The sequence below is a fragment of the Festucalex cinctus genome, chromosome 8 (assembly GCF_051991245.1).
Source record: "Festucalex cinctus isolate MCC-2025b chromosome 8, RoL_Fcin_1.0, whole genome shotgun sequence".
NCBI classification, from domain to species: domain Eukaryota; kingdom Metazoa; phylum Chordata; class Actinopteri; order Syngnathiformes; family Syngnathidae; genus Festucalex; species Festucalex cinctus.
The window spans coordinates 3,555,061-3,572,613 of NC_135418.1; positions in this window are offsets into that span (position 1 = coordinate 3,555,061).

A 17,553-nucleotide genomic window follows, 5' to 3' on the forward strand; every position below is an offset into this window, starting at 1 on the left:
TTTCTGCGATCTTTGACAGCTGTTGGTGTAGTCATCAGCACTTGATGCCAATGCTTCCTCTTTATGGCTCGCACCAGGACCCAATCTCCAGGCGTAGTCAGCTCTTCCTGTGAGGGGGAAGCAAAAACTCCCCCTGGCATTTCTAAATCTTTAGCGCATATACTCTACCAAAGTAGCCTCATCGTCTTAACTACCACTGTGTAGTAAATATTTACAGTTTATACGGTCTCCCAAAAAGAGTTTAAAATGGAGTTAGACCTGCCGCGCTAGTTATATTAACATACAGTTTTACTAGGTCTATACATTGAGTCCACGCTCTGTGGGTAAGCGCAATGGTGTTTCTAAAGTAACATGGAACATTTTGCCAATCTTGTCAATAATTGTGTTCACAAAATGTGTTCCATTATCACTATAAATAGCTTCAGGAATACCATATCACGGTATTATATCTTTACATAATGCCTTGGCTACCGTTAGTGCATCAGGGTGTGATGCTGGAAAAATTTCAACCCACTTTAAAAAGGCATCAATTATGACCAAGCAATATTTTTTTCCCCTTCACATTTGCTTAGCACAATAAAATCTATATGTATTCTTTTGAAATGGATACGTAGCCTGGGGAAACTGGCCACTCTTAGCCCTAGAATTCCCTTATGGATTATGTTTTGAACAAGTCAGATGAGCTCTTCAAAAATATTTTGAATACAAATTAAACCCATATGCCGCATGATGTCTCTCAATCATTTTTTGTCATCCCGGCCGTGGACAGATGGACTTTACCATGCGTTAAGGTGGCAGCCCATCTAAAAAGATTTTTTTTGTGAAAAACTGGTTTATTTTCATTACTGATATAAATCCCATTTATCAGTGTCTCCCCTTTATTTTCCCACATTTTTTTTTTTTCTTGCGCCGGACTTTGCTGTTGCATTTCAAGTAAGACGCTGTTTTGCAAAATATCATCTTGTACTGTGTTGTCTGCTACCCCCAAAAATGCCTCACAGCAGCTTATCAGCAAATGCATTCCCCAGGGTGACACTATCTGTGCCAGTGGTGTGTGCTGCACACTTACATATTGCCACCCTTCTTGGCAGCTGAACTGCATTCAGCAACTCAGTCAGAAGCCCCGCGTGTGTCACCGGTTTGCCTGCAGATGTTATCATTCCCCTATTTTTCCAATACTGAGCAAAAATGTGACATGTAGAGAATGCATACTGGCTGTCAGTGTAAATGGTAACATCTTTTCCAGCCATCAATTTACACGCCATTGTCAACGCAACTAATTCAGCTGCTTGCGCTGAATAATACGAGGGCAGAGGCTCTGCTTTTAACACGGTGTTCTGCGTTACAACAGCGTATCCTGTTTGTGTTTTCCCCAAATCATTTTTCTTCGACGAGCCGTCCACGTAAAGAATTACTCCACCTTCTAAAGGCTGATCCTTTAAATCCGGTCGACATTTAGTAGTTTGTTCCGCAAGCTCCTGACAATCATGCAAGGGACAATCACAAGGGAGTGGCATCAATGTGGCTGGATTCAAAACGGTGCATCTTTCCAACGTCAGATGCGGTTGCGAAAGCAGGAGGGCCATACAAGATAAGTGTTTGTGGGTAATAAGAAAGTCATATTAGATTGCAGCAACAAGGCTGACACAGCGTGTGTCAGAGGGTGAAAAAGCACAATTGCAGCCACAACTGCTCTGACGCAATGAGGAAGTGCGCAAGCCACATTGTCCATTTTAGAGGAGAAATAGGCTATTGGCCTTAATTTATCTCCATATTTTTTATTTTATTTTATTTTGCCAATACAGAGGTCATATAATACCTCTTACAATCTACCATTTGAACGAATAATTTTGAATAATCAGGCAGTGCAAAAACAGCACTAACACCTGTTTTATGTCACAGAATTTTTTTTTTTTTTTTTTTTTTTTTTCAGTGGCTTTGGAGCTTGCAGGACAGCAGCTTTTCTGTCTTCGAAAATTGTTCATCCCCTTTTGCTCAAATTGTGCCCTAGATATCTCACTGATTCCTTGCATAATTGCAACTTTTCCCATTGTTTTGGAAAATTCAAATGGTAATGGGCCTCTCGCCCTGGTGGCCCTCGAAGGCCCCTCCTCCCCATCGCCAGCCGATGAGGAGGGTGATGCAGTAAAGGGAGACGGAGGAAGGGGAGGATATTGGTCGCGAGAAATTTCTGGAGATGACGACGAGTTACATAACTGCCTCTTCCTTTCCGCCCTCCCACTTTCCCTTCAACTCCACTTGTCTAACTTTATCGCCACTTCGCTTTTCTATCATAAACATCCAAAATTCGGTATCGTCATACCCATCATTTTACATTCTCTTCTTATTTAATTTTCACATGTTTTTAATTTCTTTTTATAACTCGAGTATTTTTATTGTATTAAGCTGGCCAGCAAAATTATACATGTTTATCCATTTATTAAGATATTTTATTTTAACAGGACATTGACTTTCCACGAATTTCCAATCCTTACATGCTAATTTTTGTTTGAGAAGGAGAGGGATGTTCTAATCATGCAGTAGCCTTCCCCCTTGCCTTCGGGCATTTTCTCCGGATATGACCAGTGTTGCCACACTGCCAACAAACTATCGGTTTTTTCTCAGTCCGATTATTGTCATTGGAACTCCCACCTGCCTGCCTTGTTAGTTTTTGCTTCGGATCCTTTATCTTTGCCTGTTTACTGTTTGATTTCTCCATTTTGGAGTCAACGGTTCACCTAGGGTGACTATGTTGAGTTTTTCAACCTTGAACAGGGCGACAATTACTTCCCGTCTGAGGTAATTCTCAAGCTTCTACCACAAGTGGCGGAGAATTCTTGCCTTTGCTTCCTCAGACAGCTTGTCACTCAATTTCCTGTTCACATGAGGTAGCGAACCTCCAGTCACACTGTACACATTCACACTGCGGAGCTTTTATGCGCAACAGGACACCGCCGCCCTTCCCAGTTTTAAAGTCTACTCTGACTTTCAGTTTTAGAGTCTGCTCTTTTTATGGGTTTTAGGGTCTTCTCTGACCACCACCAGTTTTAAAGTCTACTCTGACTCACAGTTTTAAAGTCTACTCTGACCACCAGTTTTAAAGTCTACTCTGACTACCAGTTTTAAAGTCTACTCTGACTTCGTCTCACTCATACTCCACCGAAGTACGGGTGAAGTACTTACCAAAGATGTCTTCTCTCCCTGGGTTACCCGTCAACCCTTGGCTCCCAGGCGCAGAGACGAAGCCCAGGGTTCCCAAAATAAGGGATATAATGCCACGGCCGAGGTCTTTACCTGGACGTCGACTCAGCTCCCGGAAACGTCAGGCATATTGGGTCCCGGGTTTCGGCACCAAAGAAATGTCAGGTTCATCAATACTGACACTTATATAATAATTTTACACAGACACAAAAAGGAGAGAAAGACACCGTAATACCTTTTAACACGCTAGCGAGGAGAGCAGAGGAGAACTGTGCCATACAGTTCAAACCCATGCTTCTAAAACAGTCCCTCTGCCCCCTCTCTTTTTATTTGAATCATCTGGCACACAAAATGAAAATAGGGAGGGGAAGCGAAAGAGATACTGATTATCTTCTCCATCCAGGTTCTTCTTTGACGTTCGATCATGACTTTGCAGAAACTCAATAAACATCACGTTTCATGCAAGGGCACTTTCGATTGCCAACGGATGCATAATTTCCAGATCTTCAAGAGCAGTTTTGCTCTCGCTAAAAACACTATATTTAATATGAATGATTATGAAAACTTAGCAAATGTATGATAAAACAATATAGTTAAATCAATCAAATCATCTTCTGCAAATCACACTTGTTAGATAATTATTCTTAATTCAACAATTATTCTATCAATATCCTTCATTCACGATATTGCTTTTAATGTCCATAGAGGCTATCAAAAATAAATACAAATATATATATGTTTGGATCGGTGTGAAGCCAGTGAACAATTTGAGTGGTGGAAACTAAAAGAATATTCATAAATGACTTCGTTATCACACTTAGAATGAGTTTACATTTTTTGTACAAAATACCGTATGTGGGGTATTTTTTTTTCATGCCTCAAGGGCTAGGTGGCGCTGCATATATAACTGAATGTTGTCATAGAGATAACTTCAGGCCTTGACGATAAACATACATGTCAAGTTTGGGATTTTTTGGAGCATGTCCCGGGGAGTTATCAAGCATATCCTTTTACATTGCGAAACACAAATTTTGATGCCCCGCCCTCATCATATAGTATTTCGAAAAGTCAAAATTTTTCCCCCTGTCGTTGGCTCAGGTCTTGACATGGTCCAGGCCAAGTCTTAACTCAGTCGGATGAAACGTGTAGGAGAAGTGGGCAAAAGTCTGCCCCGTGTGAATGTGCAAAAATCGTCAAAAATGGGACATTCAAAAATTCGTAGCTCACTTCCTGTTCATTTTAGCATATGGGTACAAGAGACTTTTTTATAGGTCTTGGGCTCCCTCATACACCTAAAAATATTAGTCGTTCTTGCTTAAACGTACAACCGGGGCTGCTTCGTTAAAAATTTCGAGGGGGCGCTATTGAGTCATTTTTGTAAAAATAGCACAATCAACAATAAAATATTGCTCATTTTACCAGGCCAGATGTGTGTGCCAAGTTTCAGGAGTTTTTGTGCCAGTTTAGGCCCTCAAAATTGGTGTTGTTTTCTTGGCGAACAGCGCTTAGCCACGCCCACAGCGATTCGCGAAAACTCACAAACTTCGTATTGTGACATCATGAAGACCGAAACCCTCATCTGAGCAAATATGAGGTAGGCGCAGTTAATGGGGTTGGAGAAAAACATTGAAGAAAAATCGTAAGAAAAAAAATTGCCAGTAGGTGGCGCTATCAGTAAGATGAAATATAAGTACGTAGATGTCTTAAGTGCTGGACTCTCATCAAATGTGTGAAATTTTGAGAAGATAGGATCATCTGGGTCAAGTTAAAGCAGCTTTTATTGCCACGAAAAATTACCAGACTTTGCGGCACCGTAGCGGCCACGCCCTTTGGCGAAAAGTTACAATATTCGGTGTAGGGCATGATCAACATCTTAAGGCTTGTCTGACCAATTTTCAACTGGATCCCTTCAAAGAGCTTGGCACAGTAGCTAAAAACGTAAAGTATGACATTTATTGTCACCACTAGGTGGTGCTATATATACAACAGAATTTTATCATATAGATGTCTTCAGGCCGTGACTATTAAGTTGCATGAGAAGTTTGAGATTTTTTGGAGCTTGTACATGGGAGTTATTCAGCATTTTGTCTTTCTGGACAAATGAAATTTTAAAGGCAATATTTGATGCCCCGCCCCCGTCATATAGTATTTCAAAAAGTCAAGATATTTTGCCCAGTTGTTGTCTCAGGTCTTGAGATGATACATGGCAAGTTTGAAGTCAACTGGCTGAAAAATATTTGCAAAGGGGGAAAAAGTATGACCACAGTGAATGTGCCAAAATGGGCCAAAATTGGACATTCAAAAATTCATAGCTCACTTCCTGTACATTTTAGGAAATGGCTTCCACTGACTTTTTTGTGCGTCTCGGGGTGCTACACGTGCCTGCCAATTTTCGTAGCTCTAGCTCAAACGGGCCGGGATTGGTTTTTATTTTTCTACGCTAGGTGGCGCTATAGAGTTGCGTTGTTATGACAACAACATAATATCAAATTTTTCACCGGGCACGAAGAGACTGCAAAGTTTGGTGAGTTTTCGTAAATGTTTAGGCCCTCAAAAATGAGATCGTTTACAGAGAAGAAGAAGAAGAAGAAGAAGAAGAAGAACTAGAGCTGCGAGCAGCTATAAAGGGCCCTCGCAACCCGGGCCACGTTGGGGTATATGCAAGTCGGGGGACTTGCACGTTGGGGTACTGTTAAATAGACAAGGACCATGGAAAATAGAAATGCATTTGCCGTGCCTTGTGTGTAAAAAGGTGCAGTAAAAGGCCAAAAAGGATGCACAATTCCCAAAATAAATTCAAAAGTGTGGACTTTCTGATGTGTGTGCAAAGTTTCATGAAAAGTCGCTCGTTTGATATTCAAAACCAGCATCTGTTTATTTGAAAACATTGCATGGCACAGAGATGGTGTGTGATCAAATAAAAAGCTTTTTGATGACTCTTAATGTGGTGTCGCTGTGCAACACATATGTATTCATGACATAGTGAAGTATTGTGACAGTTTTGTAGGGTCCAGCAAACAGTAAATGTGTGACAGTTATTCAAGAAAAAATGTAGCTTTGAAGCAGGCTAACCAATGACATCATCTAAAGGGGAAAAAAGCACATGAGCAAGCATAGGTATAAGTAGAGGAGAAAAAGAGATGAAAGAAGTGCGAGAGATGGAACAGGAGAGGAATGCAGCTGTTTATGTATAGCTGTTGTAACAAGACAGATTAAATAACACTTTAACCTGGGGTTAACAGCGCCCTAGGACAGATAAACTCTTTAGTGTAAAAGTTTTCTGGGACAGATGAATCCCTTGGGGTCAAAGAGTTTGGGTTAGCACATAGTCTGTCTTAGGATAATGTAACCTCCATGGATGAATTAGTCCTAGGACGCTTTGACCTGCGGGCTAAAACTTCAGGGGGGTTAACCTGTCCTGTTATATTGTGATCATCGTCTTCGTGCATGTCCTCAGTGGCTTCTTCTGTCTGTGTGGCAGCATTTGATACATCTGTAGAACAAAAAAGAATGAAGAATCATGTTAGATCTGTGAAGTTTGGTTGTCTTAGGTGTAGTTTACAGAACAGTCGTGTGCATATTTTTAGCATGGTAGTGTCTTAATACAAATGCATATTATGTAATGCACTGTATATGGATATTACAGACGTAATATTTGACGGTGATCTTATATTCATAGTTTTTGCCCGTTAATAAATAATATAGCTAGTAAGTAATAAGACACGCAAAAATGGTATAGTTGAATCCTCTGGGTCAAAAAGCAATGTTTTAGGATTGTGTGATGAAATGATGAATAAAAGTAAGGATACGACAGGTACATAAATGGTTATGTAAGTGTAAAATTTGGCATGGTGTGTCCAGATACATGCAGGATAAGTATAAAATATTATGGTGTGTGATTGATTTTTTCTTAGTAAAAATTAGTATTGTAAAGGTCAAGTCACAGTATGTCCAAAAAAATTTAAAAAAAAAATCTATGGTATAGAAACATCATAATCAGGGGCAAAGACATAAACATAATAATAGTAATTAATAATGATAGAATTTAAATACAATCTTTTCCATGAATATGTCAGTTATTTTGAGAAGATACAGAAAAAAAAGAACTTTGAAGTGTCTATCAGTGGATGAAAGAGGGCAAGATCACAGCATAGCTACATGATATCAGTCACATTTGAAAGTAATCAAGTGTAGTATGTATTCACATTATATACATTGAGAAATTGCGGCTCAATAATCAGTCAGTGTTTTAGTTAACAGTCCAATGTTACCTTCAAGATATTCCTAACAGAAAAAAAGGAACGTGCATTAACAAAAAAATGTAAAAATGTCCATTGTCAAACATGTCATTCATTATACACAATGTGTAGGATGGGGATGCTTGCTGTGTTAGTGTTTGTGTGTCTTCCATGTCATATAGCTTACCATCACGGACAAATGCATCACATGCATCCTTTATATCCAATGCAGTCTGGAGTTCTTTCACAAGCTTGGTTTTGAAGTCTATCTGTTTTTCAAGTGCTCGATTGACTCGAGTCACATGGACTAGTTGGTTCATTTGGGAATGAAGATCAAGGCTGCGCTGGTATAAGTCGTTGCGACTGAAAGCATGATCAATGCATGCATACTGTAATGACAAAGCATTCAATGAAAATCAGTCATGTTAGATTCCATGATTCTAAATAGCAGAGGTAACGTGTTGGTGCAAAACGTTGTGGTCGTGTTGCATGTTACTCAATGGCTGTGTGTGTCAAAACGAGTTTATTTGAAAGAATATACAAATATATACACACGGACATATATATTTATACAGTATAACAGTGCCGCATGTATTGGTTTTAAGGAAAGAGTTGAAAAGCAGTGTTCAGAAAAAAGCATAAGACGCACAAAGTACCATTTCACTACATGTAATAAGTTGTCAAGTAGACATGTGAATTAAGTGGTTAAGATAGTGGCTACTGTGCAAGTAAGCTTCAATTGTCTCTAAAAGGTTAGCATATGTGTTCTACATGATATCAATGGCTAGACGTGCTCGTGGAGAAACATTACAAACAGAAAAACACACTAAAGGTGCCTTTAACAAACCTGTTAATAAATGAGAACTTAATACATATATGTATGGCATACTTTATATGATTGAGAAAGTTGTCCTGTTTAGTTTATGTATTGTATACTTACGGAAAAAAGTTGGCAATCTTTGCGTATGGAGATGATTAGAGGGTCTTTATCAAAAGAGAATTTGCTTGTTGATTTGTTCATGTTCTGTAGAAAAGCAAAGGAGTAGAAATAAATACAGTATCATACTTCATAAACATACAAGAAATTTGTAGCTGTATAAACCATTGTTGGTATTTGAAGTGATAATTTAGGAATAGAAGTGTAGTGATTGCAGAATTTATAGAGTGCTTACCTTGTATGACTTTGTAGATGGAAATGTCTTTTGTTGAAAGAGCTCTTTGTTGTCTACTATATATGCAAGGACAAGCATAATTAGGTGTGGTTATGAAGTACTTGACCATTGAAATAAAGCAGTGGTATCAAATGTATGGACCGTGGTTTGGCTCAGGCCTGCAAAGGGGTTTAATGTGGCACAAGAGATAATCTTGTAAGGTACAAAAAATAATAATAATATAATAGGTATGCCTCTGAGTTTTCACAAATCTAGGTCAAGTCAAGTCATCTTTAGTTATTTTGCGCTTGAATCATCCAATCGGAAATGCTCCATAAAAAATGTATAGAGGGTGCGATTTATTGCAAATTGCACAAGAAATCTCTAAAAATTCATGTTAATGACAAGTCTGATGTGTGTGCAAAGTTTCACGAGTTTTCACACATGTGTAACAACTATTGCCTAGGTCCATTCCACCCTCTAATTTTTTTTTAGTTTGCTTCTCTTGAAGCAAATTCTCTGCAGTGCATGAATATGCCAATGCCCAGACAGGATCCAGCCTGGTCAGCTCTACAGGTGGTCCTTGCCACCAACAAAACTCTTTTGAAGCCGCTGACCAGGTGACAAAGGAATTTATGCGTCTACCAAAGGAGTGTATTTCCAGCAGTCTGCTCGGAGCCCGAACAAATGGCTCCAATGGTTTGGAATACACAAATGACCGATCAAAGGAATGTTCATGACTTCTTATCAATCACAAAAGGATACTCTGGCGCCTCGCCCTTCCTGGAACGTCTAGATGGAGCAACAACACCTCCAAGTGGCGAAACTTGGAACTATCCTTAGTGACAATTCACATAAGTAACCGCATTTTACACATTTATATCATGATAATTCTTGACAGACAACTGAACTACGAATGATTCATGTTATACCTTTGTGTGTATGAACATCCTATTTCATGTGTACTCCATAAAGAATGAAAGATAATCAATGTCTCTCAGTTCAGTCAGATTAGACAAGTAGAAGTTACCTCACAAGTTAGTTTATGATGCATTAATTACAATGTGTGTTAAACGGGTTGTGTGGGAAAACTGATTTGCCAGACTGACCAAATTTAATGCCAAATTATTAATCTTTTTAATAATTTTCCTCTGAGAGTCTGCGCGAGCGAACAGAAGGGTGTGCCTTCACCTGCTCGCCCCACCCAGAGACTATAAAAACACGAGCAGACCACTGCCCGTGCTCCTCTTCTCTTTTGCCCTCCTGCTCTCTTGCCTGTTCCTGCTCTCACAAGCCTCTTCCAAAAACTCTGGCCCGACTTGCAAGTGGGCCAGCCAGGCTGCTCGAACTCTTTTGTCTAAGAAACTTGCAAACCACGTGGCTTTTTCTTTCCTGGCAGGATCCGTTAACGAGATCGGATCCTCGCGCCACGCCACGCCAAAGCAAGTGCAAACTGCAACGCTGACTAAAGACTCTTTTGTTTTTTTGTTTATTTTTTTTGTTCCACTATCGGTGCTTACCCGCCCGACCTTCGCGGCCCCGGGGTACACTTGCAACGTACCCCGGACTCAAGGTTGCGCACCTCAGCCGCTCAGCACCTCAACTGCTAGTCGGTGGTGCCCCGCCGCGGTGCTAGCTCACCTCCAACGGCTGGCCTTCCCCGTACGCAGGCGCGTACTGACCGAGCTGCAACACCTGAGCTCGGACAGCTGCCCAGCAGAACCAACCTCGCCAAGTCGACCAACCAATCAAGGGACGAGCCGCGCAACTACGTCAGGCCCCTGGCGCGGCTCCCTCGCTAACCTGTGGAATAAACCTTTTTTTTTCCTTGCATTTTTCAACGAACATTGACTCTTTTTTCCCCCTTGTCAAAAAGGCCGCCACTTCTGTTCGTTGCTACGCAACTCCAGGGCTCGTAAGTGCGCTTGATTTCTACCTCGGCGTATCCACTGTGTGCCACTTACGTTTGAAACATCACAAATCTGGCAGGTCAAATTTTCTCTTTTCCCTGTTTCTTTATTCATTCGCATTCCTTCCTTATTTTCATTCGCTTCATTTTATTTCTTTTCTTCTGACGGTAGAATAGTTAGATAGGCAGTATTTTGATTCTGTAGTGTAGCAATCGTGAATAAATGCATGTTTTATAAACTTTATTCCGCCTAAGTCATCTGTGTTTCCGAGTGGATTATTATTCTTTTGTTAGTACAACGAACCACTGAATATCGAGTGTGGCGACTTTAGATTATCAATGACTGATGAAAGAAGGATTTTGGTCGTTGTTTGCTCCTGTTAATACAAAGCAAAAACAAACGTGGTGCCCCAGAGGTTATTGAGGTAAATACAATTTACCTCTGTAACGTCCAGATTATTAATTCGTCCAAAAGACGACCCAATTATCGCTACATAATGGTGCCCCGAGTGAGGCTACAAAACATAAGAAGATCCACTCGAAAATACAAGACTTTGGACGTGAAAAGTAAAACACATTTCACGTAGTGTACCTAATCATTTGTCTCTGTGTAAGAAGGTAAACATTTCTTCTTACATAGAACTGCACTGACTTTCCCCTTCAGCTTTGAATCGAGCGTCTGGTTAGCCGCCATCTTGCGTGTGTTACCACGGAGTGACGTGCTATAAGTAAACGAGAGTAACGGGATTGATTGTTGGAATAAAAGTAAGAGCCGGTCACCGTTTGAAAAAAATAGTGGCTTGTATTTGAAAACGTACGTGATAGAACTCGAGTTGTGCAACTTTTAAATTTCAGCTGGCTGAATTTGAAGTTGTTTGTCTTTGTGTTGTTGTGTTTCCGGAAATTGTGGGAAGTCACGTGACAGCCTACGTGCGTCGCGTTGACCCGACTCGAGTTACGTGCTTCGGAGTAGCTAACCGCGAGCAACGTAAACGACGTCCGAGTCACTTTCCCCGTGTTCCTCCTACACCTAGCTTGTGGGAGAAGTTTGAGTCGTGACTGAGCTTTTGTAGCCGCCGACTCAAAGTTTCAGCTCGTGGCGAGCGGATTAACAGAGCGCTAAGACGTTAGCTGCTTACCTGTACCGTGTACGCATTTCCACAAGGTGGCGCCATAGTCCTTGTGAAGAGCTGTGTGGCTCGTGGAGGCGTGGTTGAGTACCTCCCCCTCCCTTCTCATTGGCGAGTTTGAGCCACGCCTGTAGACGCCCCGAAAGGGAGCGGGTCTCGCAGGTTGTCAGCTGTCAGACAGCGTTTGAGCTGTCAATAGACAACTGACCCCCCCACTGCTGCTTTAACGCCGGTGGTCCTTGCTCCGCGATAATTCTGATTCAATGTCACTTCACATTGCTTTTTGAATTGTTTTCCGTGTCGAGCGTTGTACTTAGTGAGTGTCGTCACCGTTAGTACACAAGGATAATAAAAATTTTTTATCCACGTCCGATTAAACGCAGTTGTAGGCTTAATTGACTGTTTGCGTTTAAGGATTATAGTAATAGCTGACCGCATTCTAGCCTTTTACGCTGCCTAGCGTGAGAGTAATTACGGGTGCATCAACAAAACATACTGCTGGGTCAAATTAATACAAAGGAACTATTTACACTATTGTGTTTTTCTTTTTTTCCTCTTTTTTTTTCGTATTCCCTTTTATCCAGTTTCATACTAGGCTAACTAGCTATATTCTTGACTTAACATTCCACTTAATTTCAGGTTTTGTGTTTGTTTAGTTGGTTTGGTAGACCTAGTACTATTATTATTATTTTCTTCCCTTTTATTTGTTTTCTTCTCATCAATTATTTTTAACTTTGTTGTTTTTGTTTGTTCTTTTGTTTTTGTTTTTCGGTTGTGTCTAGTTAATAAGAAGGTGTGAGTTCGAATGAGCTATTATTAGAGAGGCAGCTCTAATATTTCTGTATAGTTCTGCAGTTTTTGTGTCCCAAAAACCCCGTCCACAGGACATTTGCATGAAACTGTACTGACACTGTAACCAGTCATTTGACTAAGACTATTAACCCCTTTTAAGTTTATTTCCCCCTTTTTCTGTTTTATTGTTTATTTAATTTAATTTTAATTTCAACTTTTAACTCGACTTCCAAAAAAAAAAAATTTTTTTGTTTGAATTTTTTTTTTTGATTTAGCTTTTGGGATTGACCGCTGTAACATTTTAGAGTTACCCTGTCCCTCGTTTAAGCTATTCTTTGCTGAGTGAGTCAAGTTGAAGTTAGTATTATTATTATTTTATTTTATTTTATTTTATTTTGCTTTATTTATTATTCTATTTTTTTGTTGCCGTTTGTTTTTGTTTGTTTTGATAACTGGAATTGATTTCTCCCAACTATAGTGTAAGCTGTGGGTTGCATAGCCCACTACAAATCTTTTGCTTTTGTGGCAATTCCCCTTTTGATAATTTGAACCCAGTGTGTATTGTTGACGATAATACTTGATAGCGGTAGTTAGCTAACTGCGTACGCTGATTAACTAACTATTAAACGCTAGTACAAGTGTGATCGTTTAAAAAGCTATTGACAATATGGCATCACTCCGAGAGACTCCCAGCCCCTGTGAGAACCTAGATACCTTGGCTCAACTGGTGCAGAAGCTGACCAAGGACTTCTTACCTGGATACGCTGAGTCTATTAGGGATGCGGATGTCAATACGCTAAATGATAACCTCGCGCAGCTCATGAGTGACGCTGAGACCAAAGCCCCAAAGGACAAGTCACTCATTCGAATGCTCGGATGTCTGACTTTGAACCTTGCCGCACACTTGAAGCTGAGCGATGCCGAGGACTGTCAAGTGAAACACCAACTTGACATGGCACAACAGCAGAGCCGTGATGCCACGGCACAGCTTGAAGCCGCCCACGACCGAGTGAAGGTCATGGAGACCCAGCTGGATGACGTTAAAGCGCAGCTGGATGAGGCAGAAGCCCGCGCAGATGCGGCGCTAGCCGAAAATCTGGGCAGTGATGCAGATGAGTCTGCTTTCACTCCCGACTCCCATCAAAAGATTGGTGAGTTAACCCAAGCTCTCGCGACCGTCGAAGAGACAAATCGAGAGCAAGAAAAACTGCTGAGATCCGCGGCAAATGAAATTCACAAACTAAAAGCAGAGGTGACTGACTTGACTGAACGACCGTCAAAAGACCAACTTCGGCTAGCAGAAGCTAATTACTTTCGGGTTAGTTCGTCGCTAGCTCAGTCAACCGATGAAGTGAAGCGCCTCCAAGTTCAGGTACAGACCTTTAGGGAGGAACGTAATGCCGAAGTGGACCGCTCATATGACCTGCGAACTAAATTAGCATTGACTGAAGCCGAGGTTACCCGCCTCCGACAATGCCAGCAGGAATATGAGGCAGAGTTAGCTCATATTAAACATGAGTTGCAACGCGCGCAGCAGTTGAATGAGGTCTCCCGAGGAGCCTCCCGGCTGGGAGCTCCACCCCCGCACAGACCTCCTGATCCCAGAGCCACAGCACCACAGCTCAAACTGCCACCTGAGTCCGGAACCGCCTGGAGGACGCCGCCGGTGACCACCGCCGCTTTAGGCCTGGCACCGCCGATGGCCGCCTCCCCACACGCTTTAGGGCCATCAGGTGATGACAGTTTCCAACGTGGACCCATGTCGACTCCCCCGTTGGAGGGACAAATGGGCGTGGCCTGGAAAGATTTGGACAAGCTGGCTCGAAACATAGCAAAATTCGAACCGAAACCAGGGGGGTCCCACAACACAACAGAGTATTTGAAAGACATCAACTATCATCTCCAGAGGTTCCCAATGGCAACCGTGGAAGATAAGTTGTACTTGATCAAAATGACGTCCAGCCGAGCAGTCAGCAGACTGCTGGAACGGCAGCCCGCTGATGTGTTGTCTGACCCCTTTGCACTGCACAAAGCCATCTCACGCGAGTTTGACGGTTCTCCTGGGTTGTCGGGCATGGAAGTTGCCATGTTCGTCAAACAGGGAAAGCAGGAGTCTCCTCAGGCTTTCTATAGTCGTCTTCGCGATGCCTACTTTGGGACTCGTAACGAGCCCAACATGGAGGAAGATCCTGGTTTTAAAACATTGTTTGTCCGAAACCTCCAACAAAACCTTAACCACTATTTGGGACTGGCTTTGTGTCCTGAGACACTGAATAGCTCGCAGCTACGTGACTTAGCAGCTAGGGGCTATGCAAAGCTAAAATTATCCGCCCCCAAGGTAGGCGACGCAGGAATTTATAAAGTGGACGTGGGTCCTCCTTCAGAGCTGGAGGGAGCTTGCTCCTTTGCTCCGAGGGAAGACCAGACTAAATCAAAAAAGTCAAAACAGTCCCGCGCCCCGCGAAACCGGAAACCGCGCTCCAAAACCGACTACTCGCGTGACGAGAAATCGGACGGAGAAAAGCAAGCTGACGACCGCCGGCGCTCCAAATTTGCTAAAGGTAAGCCCGATTCGCGCTATCATCCAAAACGTGATAAAGTCGAACGCGCGCCAGCAACCGATTCCTACCGTGAGTCCCGGAACCGCCAAGCCGACTCCGAGACTGACCACAACGCAGTTGCCGACGGCATATGGAAGGCACTCCTGAAATTGTCAAAAGACTCGTCAAAAGACCCGCCTTTATGACTAACCGACGGCCGGATGCCCACTGAAGTGACCCACCAACAGAGGTCACCAGAGGGGCCTCCAGTAGCCGACACTCAGACACCGACTAAACTGCCTTCTGACTCAACAATATTGGTACTGCAGGCTGATCCAAATACAGCAGACCCGCATGTATCGCGATCAACCGATGACGTGAGACCGTTCCAACAGCTTTTAGGTGATCTCACCACCAGGGGGATAGCTCGTAAATTCTATCTGAGCGTCACCCTGGAGCGAGCTCTAACCTACGAAGCCCTTGTAGATCCCGCCGCAGACATCACGGTGATGTCCAACACGGTGTTCGAACAACTCCGCTCCGCGTCACAAGCTAACAGTCGACCGCTCCGCCTACGGCGGTGCCCACTCACCGTTAGCGCTTTCTCACCTACTAACACAAAGCTGGAATCTGTCGCGATGGTACACTGGTCCATTGGCCCCATGGAATTCATTCATCCAGTCTATGTGGGACCCATTGAGTCAGTCCCCCTTCTTATTGGCCAAGACCTGTTGTTCCGCTTCCAACCCATCATAGACTACCAGAGACTCCAGATTTGGGCCCAGGTGCGGCAGGCCCTGCCGACATTTCCTTCGGGCCCTGACCAGGCTCAGCTCTGCACTGTGACTCGGGCGCAGCCACCCCACGGGGAAGCAGACGCCCCCACAGGGAGCTGGGACACGACACAGTCCAAGGCAGGACCCCTCGCGTCCCCGACAAAGGACCGGCTGAGAAGCCACGACACCTTTCTTTGTGACCTTGACCCACCCCCGCCTGATGCAGGGTACGCCCCGCGCATCATCGGAGGTGTCCACGTGCAAGGTGCACCTGTTCTTGACGCCGTCCTCGCCTTGTGGGCTGACAAATCAGCCATTTCTGCAGCATTCGCTGACAACTTGCGAGATCTTGACCCAAACATTCTTTTCGTCTCCAAGTCTTGCCGGTTTCCGTTGAACACGGAACCTCCTCTCACAATAACCGCAGTGGGCGTGTGCGCTTTAAACCTTCAGTGGAAGCAACACTCACTGACCCACTACTTCCTGGTTGTCCCGGATGCGCCTCACACCCTTTTCGTGGGTGCAGATTTGCTTGTTCGTCTTGCCGTCCAGGTGGACACCATCAACAACGTGCTGTGGTCCCTCACCAACTCGGAACCTCTAGCTTGTGTTCCCAGTCTTCCAAACATGAAGTCCGGACAGACCGTCCCAGATGCTTGCGAAGTCTTAAATGAGGATGAAGTGATCGCTCCGGCGACCACGATCAACATTCCGGTTCGCTTGGTGACACGAGCTAACCAGGTCTTGAATGCTCGCTCCGCTTTCTTCCAACCTTCTTCGGAGTTCATGAACCTGTCGTTACTCTTGGAGGCCACGCCCATCGTGGACGCCTCCCTCACCACTCTGATCTTGGTTCACAACCCCCTTTCGTACGACGTTCGCATACCAAAAGCGACCCGTCTGGGCCTGCTCATCCGTTCCGACTTCCACGACTTCACTCTAACGGTGCCTGTGGTTGGACACATCCCATCTGACTTGTTCTTGACTGAAGACACCGGTGGCCGAAGACTCACCAGGCCATCTCAGCTTGTTACGGTCAACCCTGCCGGTCCCACCAACGATGAAGACATCGTCCGAGTGGACCTGGGGACAGACCAACAACTGGTGATTTATGCCTTGAGCGCGTTGCCTCCAACGCCCTCGAGCATTCCCTCTGGAAACCCAGAGAAACCTCAACCAACCACGACTCCAAATGGGGACCTTCAACCGTACCCAGAGTTCGAGGAGCACCTCCAAGAAGTTCTGCACCGCGCCGACGCGCTCCGGTCCGAACAGGACCGCGAACGGTTACGCACCGTGTTAATGAAATACACACCCTCTTTTGCCAAGGACTCTTTGGATTGCGGGTTGACGGCACTACATGTAGTCCGCATCCCGACTCAGCCCGGCGCTCCTCCAACTTTCGTGCGCCAGTACAAGATTCCGATAGCTTCTTACGAACCAGTACAGAAGACTATCGACGCCATGCTGGAAAAGGGCATCATTCGCCCCTGTAACAGCACCTATTCGGCTCCATTGTGGCCAGTCTTGAAGCCAAACGGCACATGGAGACCAACTATTGACTATCGCAAACTGAACCAACAGGTTCCTCTTTCGCGATGGCCCATGACACAACTTGAACAGGAACTTCCCAAGGTTCGAGATGCCAAATTCTTCACCACCATCGATGTGGCTTCGGGGTTCTGGACGATCCCAGTAGATCCCAGGGATCAATACAAGTTGGCATTCACCTTTGGCAACAAACAGTACACTTTCAACCGGTGTCCATTCGGCTACGCCAACTCGCCAGCCGAATTTAACATCTTCCTCAACAAGG